Source organism: Ambystoma mexicanum, chromosome 7q (genome assembly GCF_040938575.1).
Source record: "Ambystoma mexicanum isolate Mex_15411 chromosome 7q, UKY_AmexF1_1, whole genome shotgun sequence".
NCBI classification, from domain to species: Eukaryota; Metazoa; Chordata; class Amphibia; order Caudata; family Ambystomatidae; genus Ambystoma; species Ambystoma mexicanum.
Window position 1 is genome coordinate 771,263,086 of NC_090941.1, and position 26,943 is coordinate 771,290,028.

Here is a 26,943-nt window from a genome sequence, read left to right on the forward strand (position 1 = left end):
TAAGGGAGGCAGGAGTGGCATATGTGAGTCAAGGAACCCAAGCAGCAAACACATACACAAGACAACCATGAAGGGCCCAGCTGGAACAGACAGTGGATGCCTTCAAAAGCCACAAAGCACCGCACCGTCACATGAAAGCACAATAGACTAGCAATTTTAAACTAAATCAACTATTAACTAATTACACTAACTATGGAAAACCTACATTACCTATTTAAACTAACTATCAAACAGAAACTTAACTAACTAAACTAGAGGAAAAATCAAAAATGGCCACATACGACCCGGGGGGGAGGGGAGGCACCCAGGAGGGGGGAGGTACAGGGTGCTGCTCAACATCCACATGCGATGATGCTGAGCCAAAAAAAAAACCTCCATGGGCTCAACGCCTGCACAGCACGACCTATGTGGGAGATAGATGGTCGCCCGAGTCTGGCTCATCCTGGAAAGGAGGACGTGGCACAGTAGCCTGGCCACGCCTAGCCGCAGCTTGCCCCTCATCAGCAGCAAGTCTGCCGGACGGGTGAGCCTGGTTCTGTGTGGCGATGTGACCTAGGTCTGCATGCAGAACCTCCCGTGATACACGTGCTTCCTCTTGCAAGGTAGCACGTGTAACACGGAGTTCCTCCTGCAAGGCCTGGCTGGACAACCGCTGCACCTCCCGGCAAGCCTGTAGCTCAGCCGAGATGGTAGACTCAAGCTGTGCAAACCTCTCCTCTGCCCGCTGCCTCTGGGACATCATAAAGACACCCAGAGTGGATCTGAGGGAAGCATACTCCTCCCTCAAGGCATCCATGTGCGCCTCTGCGTGAGCAGCAATTGCTTGACGCAGAGACGACATTTCAGCCTGGCGTGCCCTGTCTGAGGCCGCCATGCCCAGCCTGAGCGAGCGGGCCGTGGACCGTGCCGCCTGCTTCTGGAGAAGCACCTGCCTAGCAGTGGGGAGCACAGATCGGGCCACACGCTCCATGCTCTCAGCGATGTTCTCCATTGCTGCCCCCTGCCGTTCTGAATTGGCAGTCATGTCTTGCTCCCACTCAGTATACAGCGGTTGCGCACGGCGGCCGCGTTGCCGGGCTTGACCCCTGCGGGACCCAAGGACCGGGGGTCCTCGCTGTGTTGGCACCGCCTGCGGCTGCACGACTACATGCCCCCGTCGACGTGATGTCCCAGGCACATCAGTGACTGGTGTGGAGGGTGACCCTGCGTCCCGATCCACCACGGGCGGAGGAACCAAGACTGTCTGATCCCTCAGTGCAGGTGTCGCAGACAGAGGAGTGTCCACATCAGAATCACTCATCCCTGACACATGGACTTGATGGTCATCCAACTCAACATGGACGTCAGAGTCATCATCAAGGCTGGACTCATAGGCAGCCAGAGACAAGATGGACTGCAGCACTTGGGGGGTTTCGTGGCCTACCACTCCACGACCCCCACTAGTGCCGGGTTGATGTGGCGTTACCAACCCTGTGTCTGGCATGACAACACCATCCTCTGCCTCCATTGCGTCATCACCTGAAAAATAGAGAGGAAAAGGTCAATACACATGTCAGAAGCACACGACACACACACACACCGACAGCAAAGGCATCAGGCAGACATGTGACACACAACATATGACCTGGCATGCATGCTGGGTCTACTTTGAATAGCTTCTGTGATCAGACCTGTTGAAAGGTGGCAGTTTCCATGGAAGTGGGTCTATGCAGTGCAGAAAATGTGTATGCCACTCACTACCTACATGTACAAGCAATACATGGTGTGTGCCAGGAAATGTGAAGGCAGTGCAATGTCAAAATCAGACATCACGTGCATTGTGCATTCAATGTGTACCATGTCCAGAAGCCAAGCACCCCTCCACCCCAGTACCAAAGCAGGGATGCCTATCATGGTATCAAAAGGCTGACCATACACCTGTGTATTGACAGGCAGTGTTGACTGGCATCAACAGCTTCATGTGATTCAAATGACAACACTGCAAATGATGCTTGGACAGTGGGCAGGACACATGATGGAAACTCCGGAGGCCGCCCACGTGTGAAGAAGACACAACAAGAGTTGGACAGAGTCATTGGCCATTGAACAGGCTGAGGCCTGTGAGCCACACAGATTGTCAGAGCCTAAACATGTGTGCAACGCAGGACTGAGGCACAGTTGACATGGGAAGGCTGATGAGATGGCAGGCAATGTATGTAACCAAGGACTGATATTACAGTGATCATCCAGTCAAGGACACATAGGGGCATGCGTGCAATGCACATGGAGCATGAATGGGCACTCATGTCCCTGTGGGACATCTGACCCATGCACAGTACAAGTGAGATACCCTGCATCGAGTACTAAGGCTGTACGACATGGCATATGTCTGGCAGATTCTACGCTGGAAGTTAGCATCTACACAGGACACATGGACAAGAAACTACACATTGGCAAGATTGGAGCAGACCAGTGCAAAGGTGGAACTGGGGTGCAGAGTGGCGGAGGAGGGGCAAGGGAGCATGCCTACATGGAGTCCCGCATGCAGGCAGAGGAGACATGCATGACGGTAGCATTGCATTACTTGCACATCAGAACCATGTACACGTCACATGTAGCAGCAATCATGCACAACACATCCCACAAGTGAAACACACACGTCCTCAACAAACACGCATCAACACTCACTGGACTGGGCATCAAAGTCCAGCTTCTCTCCCACTCCTTCGACCAATTCAGGTGGTATGAACTCCGCAACGAGAGCCTCATGCGGAGTGAGTTCTTCCTCCTCTGGTGCAGGCCCACCGCCAGTCACCAGAGTCAAGTTGTAATTTGAGGCACGCTTGGCCTTAGTGCTGCGCTTGATGTCATTCCAACGCTTTTTGCACTCCTGCGCCGTGCGCACCTCATGGCCGAATGAACTGACATGTTCCGCAACATGCTTCCAGTGGGTGTCACGTTGGGCAGCCGTGGTCTGACTATTGGCACCCACTAGCATGTCACGGCTGTGGCCCCGCACGTAGTCCACGAGGAAGTCCAGTTCCTGCTTACAGAAAGGCTTCTTCCTCGACGTGCAGGAGGTCGTGGCTGTGTGTGGGGTCCCAGCCTGTGCTGCAGGTGCAACCTTCCTCCTCTTGGACTGTGGCGCAGACCCTGGCTGGCTAATGCCGCCCTGACCAGCATGGCCAGTGGGTTCGGTGGATTGAGCCAAGGGAGTGGCAGGTGGAGGGATGACCAGAGGCCTGACTTGTGTCAGTGGCAGCTGGGTGCCCACTAATGGACCCTGCGCAGCAGCATCAGCTGTGGCAGGGTGGTTGGCCGCAACGGTCCTGGTTGGCAGACTCACAACCGGGGTGCTGTTGGGTGCATCTGCCCCTGCACTTGCCAACACCCGGCTGTTCGGGGCAGCAGATGACATGACTGCCCCAGGGACACGTGTCTTGGTCTGAGCAGCCCGGCGTGCCCCTATGGTTTCCCCCCTGGCCTGTTGGAGATCTACCAAGGGCTCTTCAAGTGCCAACGCAGCCTGCGCTGGCAGACCCTGAGCCTGGGTGGCGGTGTCCACAGCTGCACCTGCAGCTACCACCACCCTTGGGCCCGTGGCAGTCGATGGAACGGACTGCCGGGTCATATGGGTGCCAGTGCCAGAGGAAGGAGCTGCATGCCCCGGAACCACAGGGGGTGGTGGCATGGTGCACCGACACATGACACAACATTGTGCTCAAGTGGCGCACCCCTGCTTCTTCCCCCTCTGTGGCTGCCCTGGACACCCTGGAGTCCCCCTACTCCCTGGTCACCACGGCCACGTCCCCGACCACGCCCGCCACGAGGAGTACACCCAGCTGAGGCGCCCCTCACCTTTGGTGGCCTCCCAACCATGGCACAGATGTAGTAGTGCTGGCACAGATGGAGTGGTGCCAATGGGAGGTGTACACCACAATTGACCTGGGCAATTGGGATGAAGGGGGTGGGAAGCAAGATGTTAACAGCCCCCCTGCACCTGCAAGGCTGTATGTGACCCCGGTGATGTGGTGACGGGTCACGCAACGCTCAGGCACCCCAAAACTGCAGTAAAACCGTGCACGCAACCCTGCAGCCTACGTGCGTGGATTGAACCTCCCGCAGTACGCGGTGGCACCCAGTAACACGAATAACGCGTACGCGTGGGACACGCAGGCTACTATGACATCAAAAATGGGTGCGATACACAGGGGCACCCGCAGTGGGAAAAAGAGCGTGTGTGACTCACCGTCTGACTAGCGCGATGCAGAAAAACACGCGTAGCCAATACCCCCGCCAAAAGAAGAGATACGTCCTTGAGAGCTGTGAAGTTGTGATGGCGCGCGAAACAACAGGAAGCAGCAACACATGTCGGTCTCCACGAAAGGCACGTACAGCGAACTGCTGGGCCCGCTCACCTTTAACCCGTGCTGAGGGAAACGCACGCGCGCGTCACGTCACTTACGCGCATAGGCCCTTTCCTCGTATTACACGCGGATGTGCAGTTTCCACGCGCGCGCTTACGCGCATGGCCCTTTCCTCGTATTACACGCGGACGTGCAGTTTCCACGCGCGCTTACGCGCATGGCCCTTTCCTCGTATTACACGCGGACGTGCAGTTTCCACGCGCGCTTACGCGCATGGCCCTTTCCTCGTATTACACGCTGACGTGCAGATTTTTCACGTGCCAAATCACTCCGTATCAAGCTGGCCACGCGTATGCACACGGAAGACCACGCTCCTGCCCAGAAGGCCGAACTACTGCCCCCCAGGGCCCCGAGCACGCTCCCACCTGCCATCTGCTGCTGCCTGACTGCCTGCTGCCCACGTGCACTGCCATTTGCTGCCTGCACATCAGCCAGGGTGCTGTTGCTGTGACCACCCCTGCTGGAACCGAAGACTCCCGACTGGGATTCCATCGCTCCACAGCCCAGCCCCAGGACCCAGTTGCCCACCCACTCCTGCCTCTGGGGTTGTCATGTCGGGGCAAACACCATCTGTGACCACTGACAACCCCCGGCCAGAGAGGCAGAGGGGCACCAGCTTCTGTGCCACCGAAGTTGGTGTCCTGGTGGAGCAAGTCCTGGGCCAGTATGATGCCCTCTTTGGAAGTTCCCACGCCGACAAGGAAGGACAGACTCGGATCTGGACTGACATCGTGACTGCCATCAACACGGAGGGGGTGGCAGTCCGCGACTTCCAACATGTCAGGAAGCGCTGGGAGGACTTCAGGTCCAGGACTTTGAACAAGGGCCGGCGCCTCTTGAAGGCAGCGGATGCCAAGGGGCGCCGGGGCCACTTGTCGGAAGAACAGATGAGGGTCCTGGAACGCATATCCCCAGCGCTCCACGTCCAGGTCCTAGAGAAGCAGACCCATCTGGAGTCGAGCGGTGAGTGTACATGCATCCTGATTGTGAGCAGTGCGTGTGGTGATTATTCGGTAGTGTGCAGGTTGCACATCTGTTTGTATGGGGTCGAGTATGGGTGGGGGTGTACAGGGCCGTGGGGCTGACACATGCGAGGGCTGTGATGTGTGAGACAAGGATGGTGCTTGTGTGTGTAGGCTTGCATGCCAAATGCAGTTGTGTGGGCACACATGTTTGGATGAATGTGTATGTGAGTAGACATGTCCGTGATGTCACGCATGTATGTTGTTTTCGGCTGCATGTATCAGCACTGTGTACATGTGCATGTGTGTGTATTTGACAAGGGTGCAACAGTGATGCCACATGGATGCATGTGACAGCGGTATGTGGAAGCCTGATTGGCAGATGTGACATGGATGGCCGTCTGAACAGTGCGACACTTGGCAGGGGTGTACACATGCATGCAAGTGTGGTGGTGTGTGTACATGTGTGGTGCACTTCCTGTGTTGCATGTGATGTCTGGCTCCCCTTTGGCTGCTCATGCTGTTGTATGTGTATGGATGGTGGTGGCAGCTGCGATATGGCTGTGGTATGGCTCATGTGTGCGAGTTGTAATGACATGTGTGTTGGGGATTGTGAGGACCTGGTGGAGGCTGCCCATGGTGGCTGGGGGGTGGGGGTGATAGGGGACATGAGTGGGGGCCTGGTGGGGGCTGGCCATGGTGGCTGGGGGGTGGGGGTGGTGGGAGACATGGGTGTGGGCCTGGTGGATGCTGCCCCTGGTGGCTGGGAGGTGGGGGTGGTGGGAGACATGGGTGGGGGCCTGGTGGAGGCTGCCCCTGGTGGCTGGGGGTGCAGGGGGACATGCGTTGGGGGGGAGTAGTGCAAGTTGACATGTGGGTTGGCTGGTGGGCATGGGCATGGTGGGTGGGGTGCCTGCATGACATGTGCTGGGTAGGCCCCTGTGGTGTGAGCCACCTGTAGGGGCCGTGGAGGGTGTAGAGGGAACACCTGGGAGGACCCACACGTGCAATTCAAGTGTGCTGCTCCCCGCGCACCCCTGTAATACACGTACCCTGTTGATATCGCGCACACCTGTAATTCACGTACCCTGATGGAATTGCGTGTGTAACTTCCCGCGCACCCCCGAAATACACGTACCCCGCTCAATCGTGTGTCACTTCCCGCGCGCCCCTGAAATACACGTAGCCCGCTCCCCCAGGCCCGATCGCGTGAGAAAGTTCACGCGAACCCCTGAAATACACGTAGCCCGCTCCCCCAGGCCCGATCGCGTGAGAAAGTTCACGCGGACCCCTGAAATACACGTAGCCCGCTCCCCCAGGCCCGATCGCGTGAGAAAGTTCACGCAAACCCCTGAAATACACGTAGCCTGCTCCCCCAGGCCCGATCGCATGAGTTAGTTCACGCGAACCCCCGAAATACACGTGCCCCGCTCGCACAATTGCTGTATGTTGCCACTTTTGTAATGCGCAGGGACGCTACCGCCTGCCTTCGTGTGGCGGACGTGTATCGGCTTGTGCGTGTCTTTCGCTGTGCGTGGCTTTGCCCTATTCGGTTCCATGAATACGTGTGGTTCGGGTGCGTGTGGGCGTTTCCTCTGCTTCCCTGCAGTACATCCCCAGTTACGCCCTTGTTTTCGCAAGTTGTTCCCCATTCCGCGCGTTACGCCCCGTGTTTCGCCCACTTTCTAGTGTATGCGCAGAGGTTGTGCGCTTTAACTGTGCGCGCCGCGCACGTCTTTCAGGATGTTGCAGTGACGTGTGCGCCATGCACGGGTTTGGCGCACATCCCGAGGAAGACACGCGCAGGGACTTCCATGAATCGCACGCGTGCGCGTGTGTAACGCTCACCTGATTCTCGCAGAGGCGCCGGTCTTGACTGGGCGACTACCGTATCTTCAAAGGTGATGTGTAGCACCCGGTTGGCTCTTTGGGCTGGACCTCTGTGCACTGTATGCCTGACGTGTAGAGTAAGATGTCTTAGGTAAGTGAATGCCGAGCTCTCCATCTGCCTCGGGGCAGGGTGCTGTAACCAGTTTCTTCACTGGATAGGTAGCGCAGGCCTCTTGACTTCAGAGGACTGCTGTCCGTCGTTTACTGCACGAACGGTAAGTTTCGAGTCATTCAAATGTCTTTAAAGTCTTTAGTAATGATGTCTCTTGTTTTGCAGGGTTCCGGCGATGGCGGATGATGGGCTGAAGTGAGTTGAAGATGGAGCCCGTGTGATGAATAGAAGCGCCTGGAAGCACGTAAGTAAGCGCTTGTTGCCTGCTTCACTATGCGCTCTAACTGTCTTTTTATTTTGCAGGTACGAGTTCGGAGCGGCTGCAGGGTGCCGGAATACCCACTGGATTAGATGTGGAAAGGAGTAATGGCACGTGAGTATTAAAGTTCCCCAATGTCTTTAAACGCACCTTGTTTTGTCTTTCAGATGCGGGATGCAGCGCCGAAGAGTTGGTAAACTTTTGTCTTTCAGATGCCGGAATGCTAACCTGTTCTTTCTTGTCTTTATAGGTGTTGCTGAAGACTGGATTCAGAATGGTAAGCCTTTGCCTTTCAGATGCCGGAATGCTAACCTGTTCTTTCTTGTCTTTATAGGTGTTGCTGAAGACTGGATTCAGGATGGTAAGCCTTTTTCCTTAGGCCCAGGACCGGATGCAGAAGACACGATGAGCGTTCTGCTGCAGAGGTTGCAGAATAACGCAAAGCAAGATTCATCCACCGGGTGTGGTTTAAATAGCCTCCTGTAGTGCTTAGGTGTCTCCTTCCACAGCCACACCTAAGTAAGAAAAGAGTTCCTGGTAAGAAAAGAGTTCCTGCCTTCCAGAAGAGTTCCAGTGTTCTGAATCTAGGGAGTGGCTCCAGCCCCACCCAACAGGAAAAGTAGTTCCAAACAGAAGAGGATCAGAGGCTCAACTGGCAGGCAAGTAAGCAGCATGGTCTGCTGAAGGTAAGTCCACCCAAGCATTATGAGCCCGGCGCTTCCAGCGCTGGGACTGGGCATATTTATGAGCCTGGTGCCACTGGCGCCAGGACTGGGTCCAAAAGGTCCCAATTGGGACTGGTTGGCACTCGGAACCTGGGTTATGGATCTGCTTCCAAGGGAGTTGGGAAAACCCTGACCTTTTGGAAGCAGAGATCATGACAGTACCCCCCCTCAAGGCCCCTCCCAAACCGGGCTTCTCCGGGGGTTTTGGCTTGTCAGGAAATGTTCGGTGAAATCTTTTGATTAGGCGAGGAGCGTGGACATATTCAGCAGGTTCCCAAGATCTCTCTTGGGGGCCGCAGCCTTTCCAGTCAATTAGGTAGAATAGTTTAGATTTGGAGATCTTGGAGTCCAGAATGCTTTTGACTTCAAACTCGAGTTCTCCATCCACTAGGATAGGTTTTGGAAATTTGGTTAGTCGGGTTTGAGGTTGCACGGGTTTTAATAGAGAGACGTGGAAGACCGGATGTATCTTCATGTGCGGGGGCAAGTCCAACTTGACCGCTACTGGGTTTACTATGGTAGTGATGGAATAGGGACCAAGGTATCTTGGGTTGAATGTGCGTGGCCCCTTTAGAGATAGATATTTGGTGGATAACCAGACTTGATCCCCTACTTGATAGTGAGGGGCTTCCTTCCGATGTTGATCTGCTCCTTTCTTGTATTGTTCTTTAGCCCTTTGAAGGTGAGAAACAGCTTCCTTAAAGGCTTGGGTGATTGTAGAATGCAGGTAGTCTACTGCTGGTGTTTCAAGATCTTGGAGGGGATCCAACTCCGAGGTTCGAGGGTGACTGCCGTACAAAAGAAAAAACGGGGTTTTCCCAGTTCCCGAATGGACAGAGTTATTGTAGGCATACTCGGCTATCCAAAGGATATCTTTCCAAGTTTTTTCAGTTTGTTGCAGCATGCAGCGTAAATACTGTTCCAGAGTTTGATTGGTCCTCTCGGTTTGTCCGTCGGTCTGAGGGTGGTAACTGGTCGATAGTCTCACATCAATTTGAGCCGACCGACAGCAACTTCGCCAAAAATGAGAAATAAATTGACTACCTCGATCCGAAATTAGAACCGAAGGAAAACCGTGCAGTCGGACGATGTTTTCGAGAAATTCTCGGGCCAGAGTTGCTGCTGTTGGCAAGCCTTTGAGCGGAATGAAATGCGCCATCTTGGAGAATAAGTCCACGATTACTAGAATCGTATTGTATCCGGAGCATGGAGGTAGATCGGTGATGAAGTCCATAGAAAGCGTATGCCAAGGGCGAGGTGGGATGTCAATAGGGCGTAAGAGGCCTGCTGGTCTTTCCTTTTGACTCTTGTTTTGGGCGCATACTCCACAGGACATTACAAAGTCTCTGATATCTTTTTTCCAAGACGGCCACCAGAAGTAGCGCTTGATCTTTTCTGAGGTCTTGGCTATACCGGGATGACCTTCCATTAAAGAGTCGTGATAACAAGAGATTACTTTTTTCTGTAAATCTGTGCTGGGTAGGTATAATCGTTCTTGGAAATACAATAAGTTGTCCTTTACTGCAAAGTCCTTTCCCTGCAGATGCCAATTCTGTATGTCTGCTGGAGTTACAAGTTGCCTGGCTTTATCCTTAACTTCCTCTATGGATTCTGTGGCGATTACACCCAGAATTCTTTGTTCGGGAATGATTGGTACAGGTTTAGGGTTGACCAAGTGTTCTTCCACTCCCATCCGAGAAAGGGCATCGGCTTTACCGTTCTTTGTACCAGGTCGATAGGTAATTATGAAGTCAAACTCGGCAAAGAATAATGCCCAACGGAGTTGTCTAGAGGATTGGGCTTTTGCGGTCTTCAAATATTGCAGGTTTCGGTGATCCGTAATCACAGTAACGGTGTGTCGGGCCCCCAGCAGATAATGCCGCCAAGCCTTAAAGGCAGACTTGATAGCCAGAAGTTCCTTGTCAGTAATCGTGTAATTGATTTCAGGAGGCGAGAATTTGCGGGACCAAAATGCCACGGGATGCAACTGATTGGTTACCGGGTCCTTTTGTGATAGAACTGCCCCCATGGCAAGGCTTGAAGCATCAGTTTCCACGATGTAGGGGAGTTCGGGGCGAGGGTGTTTTAAGATTGGTGCAGAGATAAATTTAGTCTTCAAATCCTGGAAAGCTTGTTCCGCCTCGGTAGACCATTCAAAACGTTTGTTTTTCTTTAACAAGGCAGTGATGGGCTGGACTATTCGAGAGAATTCGGGGATAAACCTGCGGTAAAAGTTAGCGAAGCCTAACATGCTTTGCACACCTTTTACGGAGGATGGTGTTGGCCATTTGAGAACTGCATCGACCTTCTTTGAATCCATACGCACTCCGCCAGGTGATAATATGAATCCCAAGAATTCAACTTCAGTCACGTTGAAAACACATTTTTCCAACTTAGCGAAAAGTTTGTGTTGACGCAATCTTTCGAGGACCATTTTCACGTGTTTCCGATGTTCAGATTCCGATGAAGAATAAACGAGGATGTCGTCAATGTAAACAACAACACATACATCCATGAGCTCTCTGAGGACATCGTTCATAAAATATTGAAAGGCGGCCGGGGCATTGCAAAGTCCGAAGGGCATGACCTGATATTCAAATAGCCCATACTTGGTGCGGAAGGCCGTCTTCCATTCATCGCCCTCTTTTACTCGTACCAAGTGGTAAGCTCCTCTAAGATCCAGCTTTGTATATATGCATGCTTTTCTGACTTGGTCCAGGAGTTCAGGGATCAAAGGTAACAGATATCTATTCTTAGCGGTGATCTGGTTCAGGGAGCGATAATCGATACAAGTTCTAAGGTCTCCTTCCTTTTTTGGAACGAAGAACAAAGCTGAAGAAGCAGGGGACTTGGAAGGACGAATAAACCCATTTGCCAGGTATTGATCCAGGTATTGTCGAAGGTGAAGGTTCTCAGGCTCGGTGAGGGCATAAATTCTACTACAAGGAGGAGTAGATCCAGGTATCAGGTCTATCTGGCAGTCATAAGACCTATGAGGAGGTAGAGAGTTAGCCTGATCCTTCCGGAAAACATCTTGGTATTCTAGGTATTCGGGAGGTAACTGGGGAGTCTCTGAAGAAATTGCGGCCAGTGCAACACCAGGTGGAGGGTGGCAAGTAGAGACACATTCTGGAAACTGGACCGTTCTTGCTCGCCAATCGATCAGAGGATTGTGTTTCTCTAACCAAGGTATTCCTAGAATAATCTGAAACTGAGGGGCCTTGATCACATCGAACACGATCTTCTCATGGTGTCCATCTTGACTTACTAGCGTCACCTCTTGAGTGGTATGCGTTACTGGCCCGGAGGCTATCTCCGTACCATCCACCGTAGTAATGACGTCCTTTACAGCCTTGGGACAAAGAGTTAGATTCATCCTCAAAACCATTTCATGATCCACATAATTGCCGATGGCACCGCTGTCGACGTAAGCTTCAATTGCATGTAATCGATCCGGATTATCAGGGCTAATGAGGACCATAGGTATCACGAAATGCGAGGTCACGGAACTGGTTTTCACGCTCGGCAAGAGGACCTCTATTCTTGTCGGGCGAGGTCGTTTCCCTGCTCAGAGTTTGTAACTTTGGTAACTGCAGCTCCTACTGCCTTCTTGGCAGGTTTCACCGGACAGTCTCGAAGAAAGTGCCCTGAGTTTCCGCAATATAGGCATAATTGCAACTGTTTCCTCCTTTCCCGCTCCCTTTGTGTTAGAGGACCTTTCAGACCCCCTATTTGCATGGGTTCCCCGGAGTCTACTCCTTTGGAAGGAGTTGGCGGTTTGGAAAATACTCGAACATCAAACTTGGAACGATCGGCCTTCCTGTTCTGCAGCCTGTGATCTATTTGAACGACCAAGTCTATATAATCCGAACAGTCTTGTGGGGGATTCACTACTTGGGCTAAAACGTCTTTGAGCTCTCCACGTAGACCTCTATAAAACAGCGTAATCCTTTTGTCCTCAGGCCATTGAGTTTCCACTATTAGTCTATTGAAAGATGCAATATAAGCCAAAAGGTCTTGATTACCCTGTCGCAACGAAAGAAGCTCATTGTCCAAGGCCTGCCCCTGTGAATGTCTTGCGAACAGTTTTTCCATACTAAGCTGAAAGGCTTGAAAATCATGGAGAACCGGATCATCTTGATTAACTAGAGGGATCGACCAGTCTGCCGCATTGCCACTAAGGTACGAAAGTACAAAAGCTACTTTTGCTTGATCAGTTGGAAAGGCTGCTGGCCGGCATAAGAAGTGCAACCGGCACTGATTGATAAATACTGCAAACCTCTTTGGGTCACCAGAAAATCGTTCGGGCGGAGCCAGAGGTACATTCCCAGGTAGGTTGATCTGCACTGGATTCATAGAGGATGTTGAAGGAAGATTTGCCCCTGATGCGGGTAACGGGGTCTGTCCGGCTTGTGACTGTAGCACTTGTCTAGCAAGATTGTCTGTTCTCTCCTTGGAAATAATTAGTTCCCTTCTTAGAGCATTCGTTTCCTGACGAGCTGCATGCACTTCTGCCCTTAGTTCCCCAAGTAACCGGGCTAGGGGGTCAGTATCCGAGGTTTCCATAGCGCCTGGGCGAGAGTTTTGCGGTAGGCTTTGCGTTCTGTAACGCTCACCTGATTCTCGCAGAGGCGCCGGTCTTGACTGGGCGACTACCGTATCTTCAAAGGTGATGTGTAGCACCCGGTTGGCTCTTTGGGCTGGACCTCTGTGCACTGTATGCCTGACGTGTAGAGTAAGATGTCTTAGGTAAGTGAATGCCGAGCTCTCCATCTGCCTCGGGGCAGGGTGCTGTAACCAGTTTCTTCACTGGATAGGTAGCGCAGGCCTCTTGACTTCAGAGGACTGCTGTCCGTCGTTTACTGCACGAACGGTAAGTTTCGAGTCATTCAAATGTCTTTAAAGTCTTTAGTAATGATGTCTCTTGTTTTGCAGGGTTCCGGCGATGGCGGATGATGGGCTGAAGTGAGTTGAAGATGGAGCCCGTGTGATGAATAGAAGCGCCTGGAAGCACGTAAGTAAGCGCTTGTTGCCTGCTTCACTATGCGCTCTAACTGTCTTTTTATTTTGCAGGTACGAGTTCGGAGCGGCTGCAGGGTGCCGGAATACCCACTGGATTAGATGTGGAAAGGAGTAATGGCACGTGAGTATTAAAGTTCCCCAATGTCTTTAAACGCACCTTGTTTTGTCTTTCAGATGCGGGATGCAGCGCCGAAGAGTTGGTAAACTTTTGTCTTTCAGATGCCGGAATGCTAACCTGTTCTTTCTTGTCTTTATAGGTGTTGCTGAAGACTGGATTCAGAATGGTAAGCCTTTGCCTTTCAGATGCCGGAATGCTAACCTGTTCTTTCTTGTCTTTATAGGTGTTGCTGAAGACTGGATTCAGGATGGTAAGCCTTTTTCCTTAGGCCCAGGACCGGATGCAGAAGACACGATGAGCGTTCTGCTGCAGAGGTTGCAGAATAACGCAAAGCAAGATTCATCCACCGGGTGTGGTTTAAATAGCCTCCTGTAGTGCTTAGGTGTCTCCTTCCACAGCCACACCTAAGTAAGAAAAGAGTTCCTGGTAAGAAAAGAGTTCCTGCCTTCCAGAAGAGTTCCAGTGTTCTGAATCTAGGGAGTGGCTCCAGCCCCACCCAACAGGAAAAGTAGTTCCAAACAGAAGAGGATCAGAGGCTCAACTGGCAGGCAAGTAAGCAGCATGGTCTGCTGAAGGTAAGTCCACCCAAGCATTATGAGCCCGGCGCTTCCAGCGCTGGGACTGGGCATATTTATGAGCCTGGTGCCACTGGCGCCAGGACTGGGTCCAAAAGGTCCCAATTGGGACTGGTTGGCACTCGGAACCTGGGTTATGGATCTGCTTCCAAGGGAGTTGGGAAAACCCTGACCTTTTGGAAGCAGAGATCATGACAGTGTGCGCCTCTTTTTTTCTGCTTGCGCCTGCTTGCGCCTGCGTAGATTTTCGGCGCACGTTTGTTCCATGAATCGGCCCCTCAGTGTCCTGGCTCTTGAGTTCAAGGTCCTTATTCTTGAGTTCAAGATCCCTATTCTTGAGCTCCACTTGTTGAGCCAACTCCTCTTTCTTAAGTTCAGCATCTATTTCCAACTTGCGGTATTCAAAGGCCAATTTCATCCTTAATAACTCAAGCTCCAAGGAATTGCTGGGGTTTGGAACAGAGGCAGCAGGAATGGCGGCATTCCCAGAAACAGATTCAGCAGAAACCCCAGGGGCAGAGTCCTCATTGGTTGCATTCCCCCCCTCATCAAGAGTTTCACCATCAGTCTGGTAGTCCACCAGGGCAGCTATCAGCACAGCCCTAGACTTATCCACAAAGTCTAACTCCCTGGCTTCACAAGCACTCTGGAGAGCCTCCAAGCTCATCCGAGTCAATTTGCCATTGTTTGTAATCCAGTTATCTTGTACACAACTAAACCTTAATTTAATAAAGGGCGGATATCCTTTGTAAGTGGCACGGTTATACACTGATTCTTAAAACCATAAGCATCCCACCGCTGCCACCAGCTGTCAAGAAAGACCGGTGGGGGGTGTCTGTACTTCTGCTCTCTATATGGTAGAAGAGAGGCACATAGGACCCCAGCCAAGATTCTCTAGTACGGTAGCAATGGACGAGCAATCAAGGCCTAGCTTCTCAGGAGGTGATGCAGGCTGGTTCTTAAGTACAGTGTACCCCAAGCCCCCACAAAGGAATGTCCACACACTGTATTGGTTAGAACACAGTCTTTATATAATCAATATTCAAGGTTATGTACACTTATCATAATAACTCACTTTGTACTCAGGAAAATCAACAATGGCAAATATATACAATTCTAAAGTGGTACCACCCTTTGTATTAGATCTCATTAAAGTGAATCAACAATACTGTAACAATGTCACACAGATCAATACAGTGAAACCAGCAATAGAGAGAGGAGAGAAAATAAGATGGTTGAGCAATAGGCAGAATACTGGCCCCTGCCACTATACACAGTTCTGTGTGGAGATCCCCCCACCTGGGCAACCTGTAAAATAAAGATATAGCACAAGCCCAGTCCATATATTGTTCTGCAAGTCTTATTTCCTCCTATAATGTTTTTACCCCCCCAATGTACCTGGTGGAGTCGAGTTCTTCGAAGAGGCGTCGACAGATCCTTCTTGAGCGACCCCCTTTCAAGCGGGAGTCACGGATCGTCGAGAGGCGTCGAGAAGCGTCGAGGAACTCGGTGTTCGGCGACGGGGAATCGACGGCCCTTCTTGAATGCCTTCCCTTTCAAGCAGGAGACACGGGACGTCGAACGTCCGTCGACAAACAAGGTAGAACGGCGTCGATGAGGCGGCAGCTTCGTCCGATCGGTGCTCGTCGGAGCGTCGGCGTCCTGCAAGGCAGAGGCGTGCGGGGCACCTCGGTGACAATAGTTCTGGACCGCAAAGATTGTGGATACGGAGGCCCAGCAAGGGCGTCGAGTCGTTCGGGTCTTTGTGGTTTTCGGGTGGCGGGAAACCCACCGGCAGGTTTCTCCTCGGCGCATTGGTCGTCCTCGACTTTCTCCGGCAGGATAAAGCGGTCGACGGTGCGGACGAGGGAGTCCTTCGATTCGAATGTTCTTAGGCAAAGGAGCGGACGGCTCCAGTCGTCGGCGGCATGGCGTCAAGTGGTTCCCACGGCTGGGCAACACAACTTCGACGGGCCTCCAGCGGTTGCACAAACCTGCGAACCCTGGTCGACGGCAATGGACTTCGACGGCGTCGATGTCCGGGTGCTTCACTTCGATCTCCTCGGCGGTCCCGTCTCGGGTCGGCAGCCTTTCGAGGGTCTGTCTTCCAGGGCGCTTCGGCGAAGATGGAGCGGTGCTCGATGGTCCCTCGAAGCACGGGAAGAGGGCGCCTTACCAGGTCCTCTCTCGGGTCAGTCTTTGACGATTTCGGCAGCCTTCGGATCGGTCGAAGCAAATGCCACAGCAAGTCTTCTTCTTCCAGCTGTTCGTCGAGGATCAGCAGTTCCAGTTACTCTTAGAGTGGAGACTCAGCTCCAGAACGCTTCTGAACGCTTCTGAACATTCCCTGAACCCCTCTACCAGTGGTGAGAGGTCCCCAGATATACTATTCTGTCTCTCATCCACACTGCTGACACACACTCAGCAGCCAATCAGACAGAAGGGCATTCATGCAGTCAGTTAGCCAATCAGGCACACAGTGCATTCAGGACACACTCCTCCCTTTCAGACACTCACAACAAGGAATGTGGATTGGGGCAAGTACCCAGCCATTCAACACTACACACTGCATTCAGGCCAGTTTCGGGCAGGGCTGTCTCAGTCTTTGTCTCTCATGCCAGAAACCAGACAACCACAACAAGGAGTGTATATTGGTCACACACTCCATTCACCCAGGTCCCACCCACAGGAGGTACCCACAACATACAGTCACTGGGAAGGCTCCAGTCAGTCTAGCTGGGCCTTCACAACAACACCATATATGGAACTTCTACCCAACAGCCAGTCAGGGGGAAGGGACAGAGTCAGGGCTTCCCAGGACTTTGGGAAAACAAGGTAATAGGCAATAGAAAGCAAGAGGCCAAAGGGGCCATCTTGTTTCCTATCAGGAATCAACTGATCCCCATGGCAGGGCCTGGGTATCCCAAAATGGAGGACACCCAGAGCACCTGTCAAATTCAGCATGGAGCACCACCAGCCCATACCATGCTCTGTGGGCCACCCACAGGTGCCCAAAAACATACACTAGGGGCACAGGGTTGTACCCCTACCCATGGGTGCCATAAGGGTATCCCATGGGTCTGTTCACCAAACCAAAAGAGAGAGCTGCAATGCCAGGAGTCCCACATGGACTCCTGGGCAGAAAACATGACAGATCACACGATAAAAAGCAGTAAAGGACAAGGATTCAGAGGCCCTGTTCCTCTGATGCATTTCCAGCATCACACTGGAACATATAAACAAAGGCGACGAATGAAAGACTGCCTTTCGCACCAAGTACGGATTATTCGAATATCAGGTGATGCCCTTCGGGTTGTGCAATGCACCAGCAGCCTTCCAGTATTTTATAAACGATGTCCTTTGTGAACTCATTGACGTCTGTGTTGTTGTATACATAGACGATATTCTAGTGTACTCCTCCTCAGAATCAGACCATGTTAAGCGCGTGCGTGCAGTCCTTGAGAAACTACGCCAGCACAAGTTATATGCAAAATTGGAAAAATGTGTTTTTCATACTACGGAAGTTGAATTCCTTGGATTTATCCTGACTCCAAAAGGAGGTGACACTGTTGGGTCAAGATGGGCATCGAGAAACTATTGTGTTTGATTTAATCAAAGCCCCGCAGTTCCAAATAATACTGGGGATACCTTGGTTGGAAACACATAAACCTAGTATTGATTGGCGAGAGAAGAGAATAACCTTTCCGGATTGTGCACACACATGTTACCCGAAGAAAACCTTGAACAAAGACCTGGCCACAGTTGCTAATCCAGTCGTGTAGTTACCTCAGGAATATCAAGAAGTCCAGGATGTTTTTCAAAAAGAACAGGCAAACACCTTACCACCTCACAGATCATACGATTGTCAAATCAACCTCGTACCCGGTGAACAACCTCCATGCAGTAGGATCTATGCCCTTACGGAACCCGAAAACCTTCACCTACGACAATACTTGGACCAATACCTTGCTAATGGCTTTATTCATCCATCCAAGTCCCCTGCATCCTCAGCTTTGTTCTTCGTGCCTAAAAAGGAAGGTGACCTCAGAACATGCATAGACTAACATACATTAAATCAGATTACGGTGAAGAACCGATACCCATTGCCTCTGATCCCCGAATTACTAGACCAAGTAAGGGATGCTTGCATCTACACTAAATTGGATCTCCGAAGGGCATATCATCTGGTACATATAAACAAAGGCGACGAATGAAAGACTGCCTTTCGCACCAAGTACGGATTATTCGAATATCAGGTGATGCCCTTCGGGTTGTGCAATGCACCAGCAGCCTTCCAGTATTTTATAAACAATGTCCTTCGTGAACTCATTGACGTCTGTGTTGTCGTATACATAGACGATATTCTAGTGTACTCCTGCTCAGAATCAGACCATGTTAAGCGCGTGTGTGCAGACCTTGAGAAACTACGCCAGCACAAGTTATATGCAAAATTGGAAAAATGTGTTTTTCATACTACGGAAGTTGAATTCCTTGGATTTATCCTGACTCCAAAAGGAGTCCGAATGGACTCTCGAAAGGTGGACGCAATTCTCAAGTGGCCATCCCCCAGTTCAGTTAAAGGGGTACAAAGCATGCTGGGATTTGCTCATTTCTACCGCAGATTCATTCCGGATTTCTCACATGTTGTACACCCCATCACAGCACTTCTGCGAAAAAACAAACGCTTCTTGTGGACCGAAGAGGCTGAAAAGGCCTTCCAAGAGCTGAAAGTGAAATTCACATCTGCACCTGTCTTAAAGCATCCCCGCCCTGAACTTCCATACATAGCTGAAACTGATGCATCCAGTTTAGCCATGGGAGCTGTCCTGTCCCAGAAGGATCCTGAAAGCGGTAAACTTCACCCAGTAGCATTTTGGTCCAAAAAGTTCTCGGCACCCGAGTTAATCTATGCGGTTACCGATAAAGAGTTATTAGTCATCAAATCCGCCTTCAAGGCTTGGCGGCATTATCTTCTCAGTGCCAGGCATACCATTACCGTAATCACCGATCACCGGAACTTGCAGTATTTAAAAACAGCCAAAGCCCAATCATCGCGCCAACTTCGATGGGCATTGTTCTTTGCCGAGTTCGATTTCGTGATCACTTATCGACCAGGCAGTAAAAATGGCGAGGCATATGCCTTATCCCGAATAGGGATGGGAGAAACATATGCGAACCCGGAACCGGTGCCTATAATTTCAGAACAAAGAATTCTTGGCATAACTACTCTACAGACACTAGAGGATATTCATGTAAAAATCCAACAACTCTTCGATCAAACAGCCCTGCAGGACTGGGTAAAGAAAGGGCCGGACTACTCAGTCATCAATGACCTACCTTATTATCAAGGGCGACTATTTCTACCACACAAGGAACTACAAGAACTAGTCATCTCCAATTATCATGACACCCTGATCGAAGGGCACCCAGGTATCGCAAAAACTGAAGCTAAAATTAAGAGACAATTCTGGTGGCCTACCTGCCGAAAAGACGTAAAGTCATTTGTGATGTCTTGTGGCATTTGCGCCCAAAACAAAAGTCAGAAGAAAAAACCAGCTGGCCTTTTACAACCTTTGGATATTCCACCTACACCATGGCCCACCTTATCTTTAGACTTTATTACAGATCTACCTCCATGTAATGGATTTAACACCATTCTAGTTATTGGGGATCTTTTTTCCAAGATGGCCCACTTTATTCCTTTAAAGGGATTACCTTCTGCTTCAATTCTGCCAAGGAGTTCCTCGAAAACATTGTTCGAATACACAGATTTCCTTCCGTATTGGTCTCTGACCGAGGTAGTCAATTCATTTCACATTTTTGGAAGAAATGTTGTCAATTGGCACAAATCGACGTGAGGTTATTAACCATCCCCAGACCGATGGTCAGACGGAGAGGACCAACCAGACCCTTGAACAGTACCTACGATGCATGCTACACCAGACCGAAAGTAATTGGAAAGATATTTTATGGATTTCCGAGTATGCATACAATAACTCTGTACATTCAGGAACCTGACAAAGCCCCTTTTATACCATATATGGACATCACCCTCGAAACTCAGAACTAGATGCGCCTCAGCACTTAGAAATGCCCGCAGTTAGTCATTTGCACTCTACTATTACACAAGCCTTTAAGGAGGCAACAGAACATTTGAAACAAGCAAAGAGAAATATAAGAAAAATTCTGATCAACATAGAAGTGAAACTCCACAATACCAGATTGGGGATCAAGTTTGGCTGGCTACAAAACACATACCTCTGAAAGGAACTCTGACTTTTAACCCGAGATATTTGGGACCTTACACCATTAAGGCCTTTATCAACCCGGTGGCCGTCAAATTGGAATTACCCTCTAATATGCAAATTCATCCTGTCTTTCATGTTTCACTTTTAAAACCAGTTCAACCAGGAACAAGATTAACCAAACCACCCGACCCCATCTTGATAGATGGAGAACCTGAATTTGAGGCAAAAAATATCCTGGACTCCAAGATGGTTAAATCAAACCTTTTTTATTTAATCGATTGGAAGGGCTACGACCACAAGAAAGATCATGGGAGCCTAGTGACCACGTTCATGCACCTCGGTTGGTGAAGAGATTCCATCGGGACTTCCCGGACAAACCAGGGCCAAGGGGAAGAACAACTTTAGGAGGGGCCTTGGGGGGTGTGCTGTCATGATGCCTACCCCCGGGCATCAGGACCAAGCCCATCAGCTCCGGGAGCAGGCATCCAGATTCTTATTAAAACCCCAACAGCCCTGGCTGGGGGCTGTTTGGGTTCAGACCTGGCCCCTTAGGCGCCAGGCTCATCATAGAAATCAGTCCTGGCGCCATAGGCTTTACTTACCTGATGCAGACCATGCTGCAAGTGAGTCCAAGCCAACCTGAGGCCTGGATCGGACTATTTTATTACAGGGACTATTTTTTACTCGGGTGTGGTTCTGGGGAACTTCTTACCTGGAACTACTTTGGAGGCTATTTAAACCACGCCCGAACAACAGCACACGCTTCGTGTTATTCTGCATCCAGCAGCGTAACGCTCACCGTGCCTACAGTCAGCATCCAGTCTTCTGCCATGCCCGCCTTGAATCTGGAGCTCCTAAAACAAAGAGGAAAGAAAAGGACAAGGTTAGAAAACAAACTATTTTCGAATTCCTCACCTGATTCTGGATCCATCTCACCTCCGGACCTGGAAAGAACATCATTTTAGTACGCGTCGCATCTCCAGCTGCAGCGCCGCGCCATACTCACCAATCCTCGCAACATCTTTCGATTCAGCGCTGCCTCCATCATTTCTTCGCCGAACTCCGGCACCTGGGGAACAAAAGAAAACAACAAAGTGAGCCGAGAAAACCAACAACTATAACTCTTATCACCATAGACTTACCTGATTTACCACCGGAGACATTATTCTATAACTCTCCACATCTTCATGTGCCGCACCTGCAAAGAGAGAGAAAACAACACGTTTAACACGTACAACATTTGCCGGACAGCATCGGGTAATACAGACTCTTACCTGAGCGCCACCAGCTACCACAAGAGCATCTTCTCACGAACTCAGCTGCAAGACAAGGAAGGAAGGGGGGAACAAGAGTGAACATCGGACATATTGAACTCTATGAAATTGATACTTACTGGTCGCCAGGAACCTCAGAGTCAATACTCTCCGGAACTCTCCCACGCCTTCAAACCAGTGAAGTAACTGGCATCAACGCGCCCCTGCAACCCATGCAGGATGGAGAGCACATCTTTCAAGAGTATAAGGTGAGATTGCTGAGAGGGCACTTCGGAGGTGATTAGTGGGGAGGACTGTAGGGGGTGCCATCACTTGAATGCACGGGTGGCTAAATCCATCTCTCCACTTGCAGGAGTATACTTCTACGGGTCAAGCAGACACGATTAGGAGGGCCAGTCCAGTCAGTCATCTCTGCACTACGCATCTTGTTGGTGGAGACCGCAGCCGTCCGGGTCCGACCGACGCCCCTGTGGGAGCCAGGTGAGCGTAACAATAATCTTGAAGACCCATATACATATTCCTTTGTTTTCCTTTTTTGATGACTCTTTTGAGCATTGGGCTTGGTCTTTTCTAAAACTTTTTTGATTAACACCTTTAACTAATTGGGTGCCGATATGTGGATTTTTACTTCTTTTATTGTTTGATTATTTATCTAGATAGACTATGACACAGGAATCTATGATATCATGGAATATATCATTCATAAATCTCTGGAAGGTGGCAGGCGCATTGCACAGCCCAAAAAGGCATGACTGTATATTCACAAAGACCATGACGAGTGCAGATGTCGGTCTTCCACTTATCGCCTTCCGGTATACAGACTAGATTTTAGGCCCCCTGCGGATCTAGCTTGGTGAATATGGTTGCTTGTCATAGTTGCTCTAGCAACACTGAAATCAAGGGAATGGGATATTGATATTTTATGGTGATCTGATTCATCCGTCACGGGTGGAGTTCACCCTCCCTCTTGGGTACAAAAAATATTGGTCTCGCGACCAGAGACTGTGAGGGCCTAATGTGACCCAGATGAAGAGCAGTGGCTATATATTCTTTCAGTGCTTGATCTTCAGTGGGGGATAGGGATTAGATACGGCTGCATGGTATCTCAACATCCGGAACTAAATCTATCGGGCAGTCATAAGGGCGATGAGGAGGCAGGATTTCTGCACCGCCCTGTTCAAAGATGCTGACAAAGTCTTGGTATTCTTGGGGGATGCTGGATGTGACTTCCCCCACTATATGTGCGACTGCAACCAGAGCCTGACAAGGAGATCGAAAGGGTAACGTAGCCGAGAGGCAATGTTCCTTTCAATATTGATACACAAAGTCTATGGAACACTAGGTCCATCCCACTGACGGATTGTGTTCCTTTAACCAAGGTATGCCCAATATGATACCGAACTGAGGGGTGGTTATAAGCTCAAAAGATATCTCTTCTGTATGCATGTCTTGGATCGTAAGAACAAGAGGGACGGTCTGTTGTGTTATAGGACCAGAAACCAAAAGAGTACCGTCCACTGCCTGTACCGGTTTGGGTCTCAGCTTGTTCTGCAGGGGCATATTGAGGGACATAGCCGAGGTGATGTCGATATAATTGTCAGTAGCCACAGAATCAAGTACTAGGCAAACTGCATGTGTGACAGAATCAGGAAATAACGAGACAGTGTTAACCACCAAGAGGGCAGCAGCGCCAGAAGGTTGTGTGAAAAATTAGGGCACTGCATCTGGGCTCATCTGTGCCCCCTTTTCTAGTGATGAGCCTTCTGAATACTTGAGGGTCTCTTGGGTCTTTTGGGGCATTCTTTCACAAAATACCCCGATTGGCCACAATAGAAACAGGCATTGGCCAGGCGATGCCATTCATGTTCACTGGAAGTAAATGGGCCACAAACCCCCCTGGGGTTTCAGAAGATGACGGGGGTCCAGAGAATGAAAAACTAGGAGTCTTAAGGACTTCGGGGATCCACCTGTAGCGCCAGGTCCACTGATTCAGGATACTGGACAGGCAGGGCAGGGACTACAGCCAGAGCATCTTTCATGGAGTCGCTCAGACCCCTGTTGAAAACCACTGCCTTCTTATTCTCAGGCCATGAAGTTTCTGCAGCCAGTTGGTTAAATCTGATGATTATAATCCAACAAACCGGCTTTGCCCAGAACCAAATCAAGGAGTTTGAGATCTCGAACCTGGGCCTTGAAATGTCTGTCAAACACTTGGGTCATTTATGCAACCAGTAAGTCAAAATCATAAAGAATGGGACTATTACCTTCCAGGAGTGGGTTTGCCCAAGTGGCATCCCTACCGCTTAGGTGGGAAAGGGTAATGCAGCCTTTATGGTTGAATCCAGAAAGGCTTGAAGTCTACACAAGAAATGTAATTTGCATTGATTAAGGATGGTGTGAAATTTGCATGGGTCGCCATGAATTTTCTCTGGTGGGGCCAAAGGAAACGGGGTAGGGACTTAAACAGGAGCTTGTGGGGAAGGGTTGCCAGGCAGCGGCTGCTGAGCTGCCGGGTCCCTGAATTCCTCATCAGGTGGAAGGGGATGATTTTAGATACACGCTATTCAAATCGCTTAATTATCTACAATACAAACTAATTTTCCATTTAAAAGAAAGCAGACATCCAAATCCATTTCAATGTCCTTGTGTTTTTACTCTACTATTCCTGCCAGTAAAACTGTCAATATTGAAATGCTATTATTAAATTCCATTACAATTATGTTTGATAAAATTTCATTTGCACAGCCCAATGGAGTATTTCACTCATATTTTCATCTGCTGATTTGAAATCATAATTGCCGATTGTCTCTATTTGATAATCCATGTTCTTATTAGTAAATTAGTATTCAGATGTGCATTGTATAGAACAATACCTGAGGACATTTACTAGAATAGTCAATCATGTTTGTTTTACTATGTATGGGATATTGTGTGACTATATAAAGTGGTAAAAAGGATAGAAATAGGCAGGCCAAACTGTATTAAATAAATATCATTGTATTGTGAATGTGTAGTGCTGTGAAACGACCTCCCCAGCATTTTGCGTTGGAGGACCACCTGTAAGTCCATGAATGATCACATTAAATAAAACAATAATAATCTGAATCCAACTGCCTGTTTTCTGTCCCAGACTAGGGGGTAGGAATTTTGCAGTGGGTGTATTAGATGTATGATAATCTTCTGTATTAAACAAACCACTCTAAAAATGCATTCCTTAGACATTCATTACAAATGTCTCTTTGCATTTTCAGGGTGGTAGTAAAGCCATTGACAGGTGTGATAAGTTACAGAGTGTTAGTGGTCCAGATGCTTGAACACTCACCAGAGAAACCACACGAGCTGTTAGTTTGATTGGCCCTGCCGATAGTTTCTAATATGAGAAGCAACATGAGTGTTCTTATACAGCAGGCATTTTTATTTTTATTTATGCACTGATTTTGTCTGGTCAATTTATTGGTACTGCCTGCATAAAGTAATGTCATCACTAAAAGCACATACTATATTTTAGTATACAGTTGGTAATTAAGTGACAGTAAATAATGGAGCATTCCTTGTTTAAAATGTTAAATTATACTTTGCCCAACTGATCATATAATATTATTTTGCTAACTGTAGGTCATTGTAGGCCATTTCATGTCATAAAGATTCACAATAAGTAAATGTGATGGAGAGGTCTTTACCCACCGACTCCCATGACTGCTCCCTTTTTGAAGTGTTCAAATCTCCACACTACCAATGCTGTGCTCCAGAAGTACATTTAACCATGTATAAGGTCAGGTTAAGCACAGAGAATTACAATGCACTTGGTGCCATCTTGGGTATGAAACTACATGCCCACATTGCAGGGCAATATATATTTTGACATCTTGGGTATGTTTAAATCTTCTACCATGCGCCATGGTCAGTTTGCCTGTATCGTCCACTTTGCTCGGGGCATTCTCCAAACAAACAAGAGGACCTCCCTGGGACAATAGACAGTCAGTGAGCAACCAATAGCTGTACAGACCCAGCCAGTGACTCAAACGTGACCTCTGGGAATGGCCTGCATACCTACCCAGTGAAATTTAGCTGGGAGAATGTCATTTGCTCCTACCTGAAGCACTCCCCCACAACATGTCTATGGTGGGTTAATGGGGTATACCTAGTCTTGTGAAGCCAGTCTGAGATTTTGAGTAGGGATTTGAACCATATATCTCTGCAACATAATCACATACCCATATCTCTGAAACACACTCTGATTGGCTACGTTCCAAGAGCCATAGAATCATCCACCAATCACATCCATAAACCCCTCCATTTAAACATCTAACCTCAGCTCAACAGTTCAGATGTGTTTTCAACTCTGAAAGCACATTTGTGCTATGAATCAGAGCCTGCTCTATCACAAGCTAGTTCTCAAATATTTGTCTACAAAGGTTATCTTCCAGAATCTGCACCCATCACCATCTAAGAAGACATCCTACAGGTATTTTAATAAAGCATTTCTAAACGTAATTCAATATGTTAACACAATTTAGAAATATAAAATGCACAATATATTTTACAGTATGCAAAATGAATTCCTTCCAAATTATAAATTATGACTCCAATACAACACCATCTTTAAATTATAAATAAATGTCAGTGAGGAAATGAGTATTATCTGCTTCTGCATTTAGAAATTCTTCTGCTGACATTGTTTACATATATGTAATACTAGTACACCACAGTTCTGAATGGTGAAATGTGTTATTACATATTATACTTTACTATTCCATTTCTTGCAAATAGCTCAATTAACAATGTACAGTGCAACAAATACACCTAGGTTTCGACATATGCACTGCACTGTCAGGCAACTGCAAAATAAGTGTTGCACACATTGACATGAGTTAAAGTATAAACTACCAATTTAAATATTTGCAAATGGTAACACAGCTAAATCAAATATGCAAAGAAAACACATTCCTGTCCTTCAATGTCTCCTTGTAAACATAAATAGAGTGCTAGAAATATTAAACTTACGACTTCAGAAGTTAAAAGAAAATGAATGCAGTTAAACAAAGTTATACTTTCCAAATCTCACTGCATCCTTTCTGATCATAAGTGAAAAACAAATGACATCTTTTACATGACAATGTTTATCTAATCTGTACACTTAACATGCACGTTTTCATGTGCAGAAATGCCTCCTAAAATTGAACTACGGAAATTAAAAAAAACTCATATAAAACATGTATATTAGACCTTTACAATTTTCTAAAATGTAATAACATCTTCTCTTTTAATATCCACAGGAACCGGCATTAAATAAGAAAGCTTTCTTCAAAAACAATGTTTCCTGAATTGTGTGTATTGCTGTACAATCTTCAT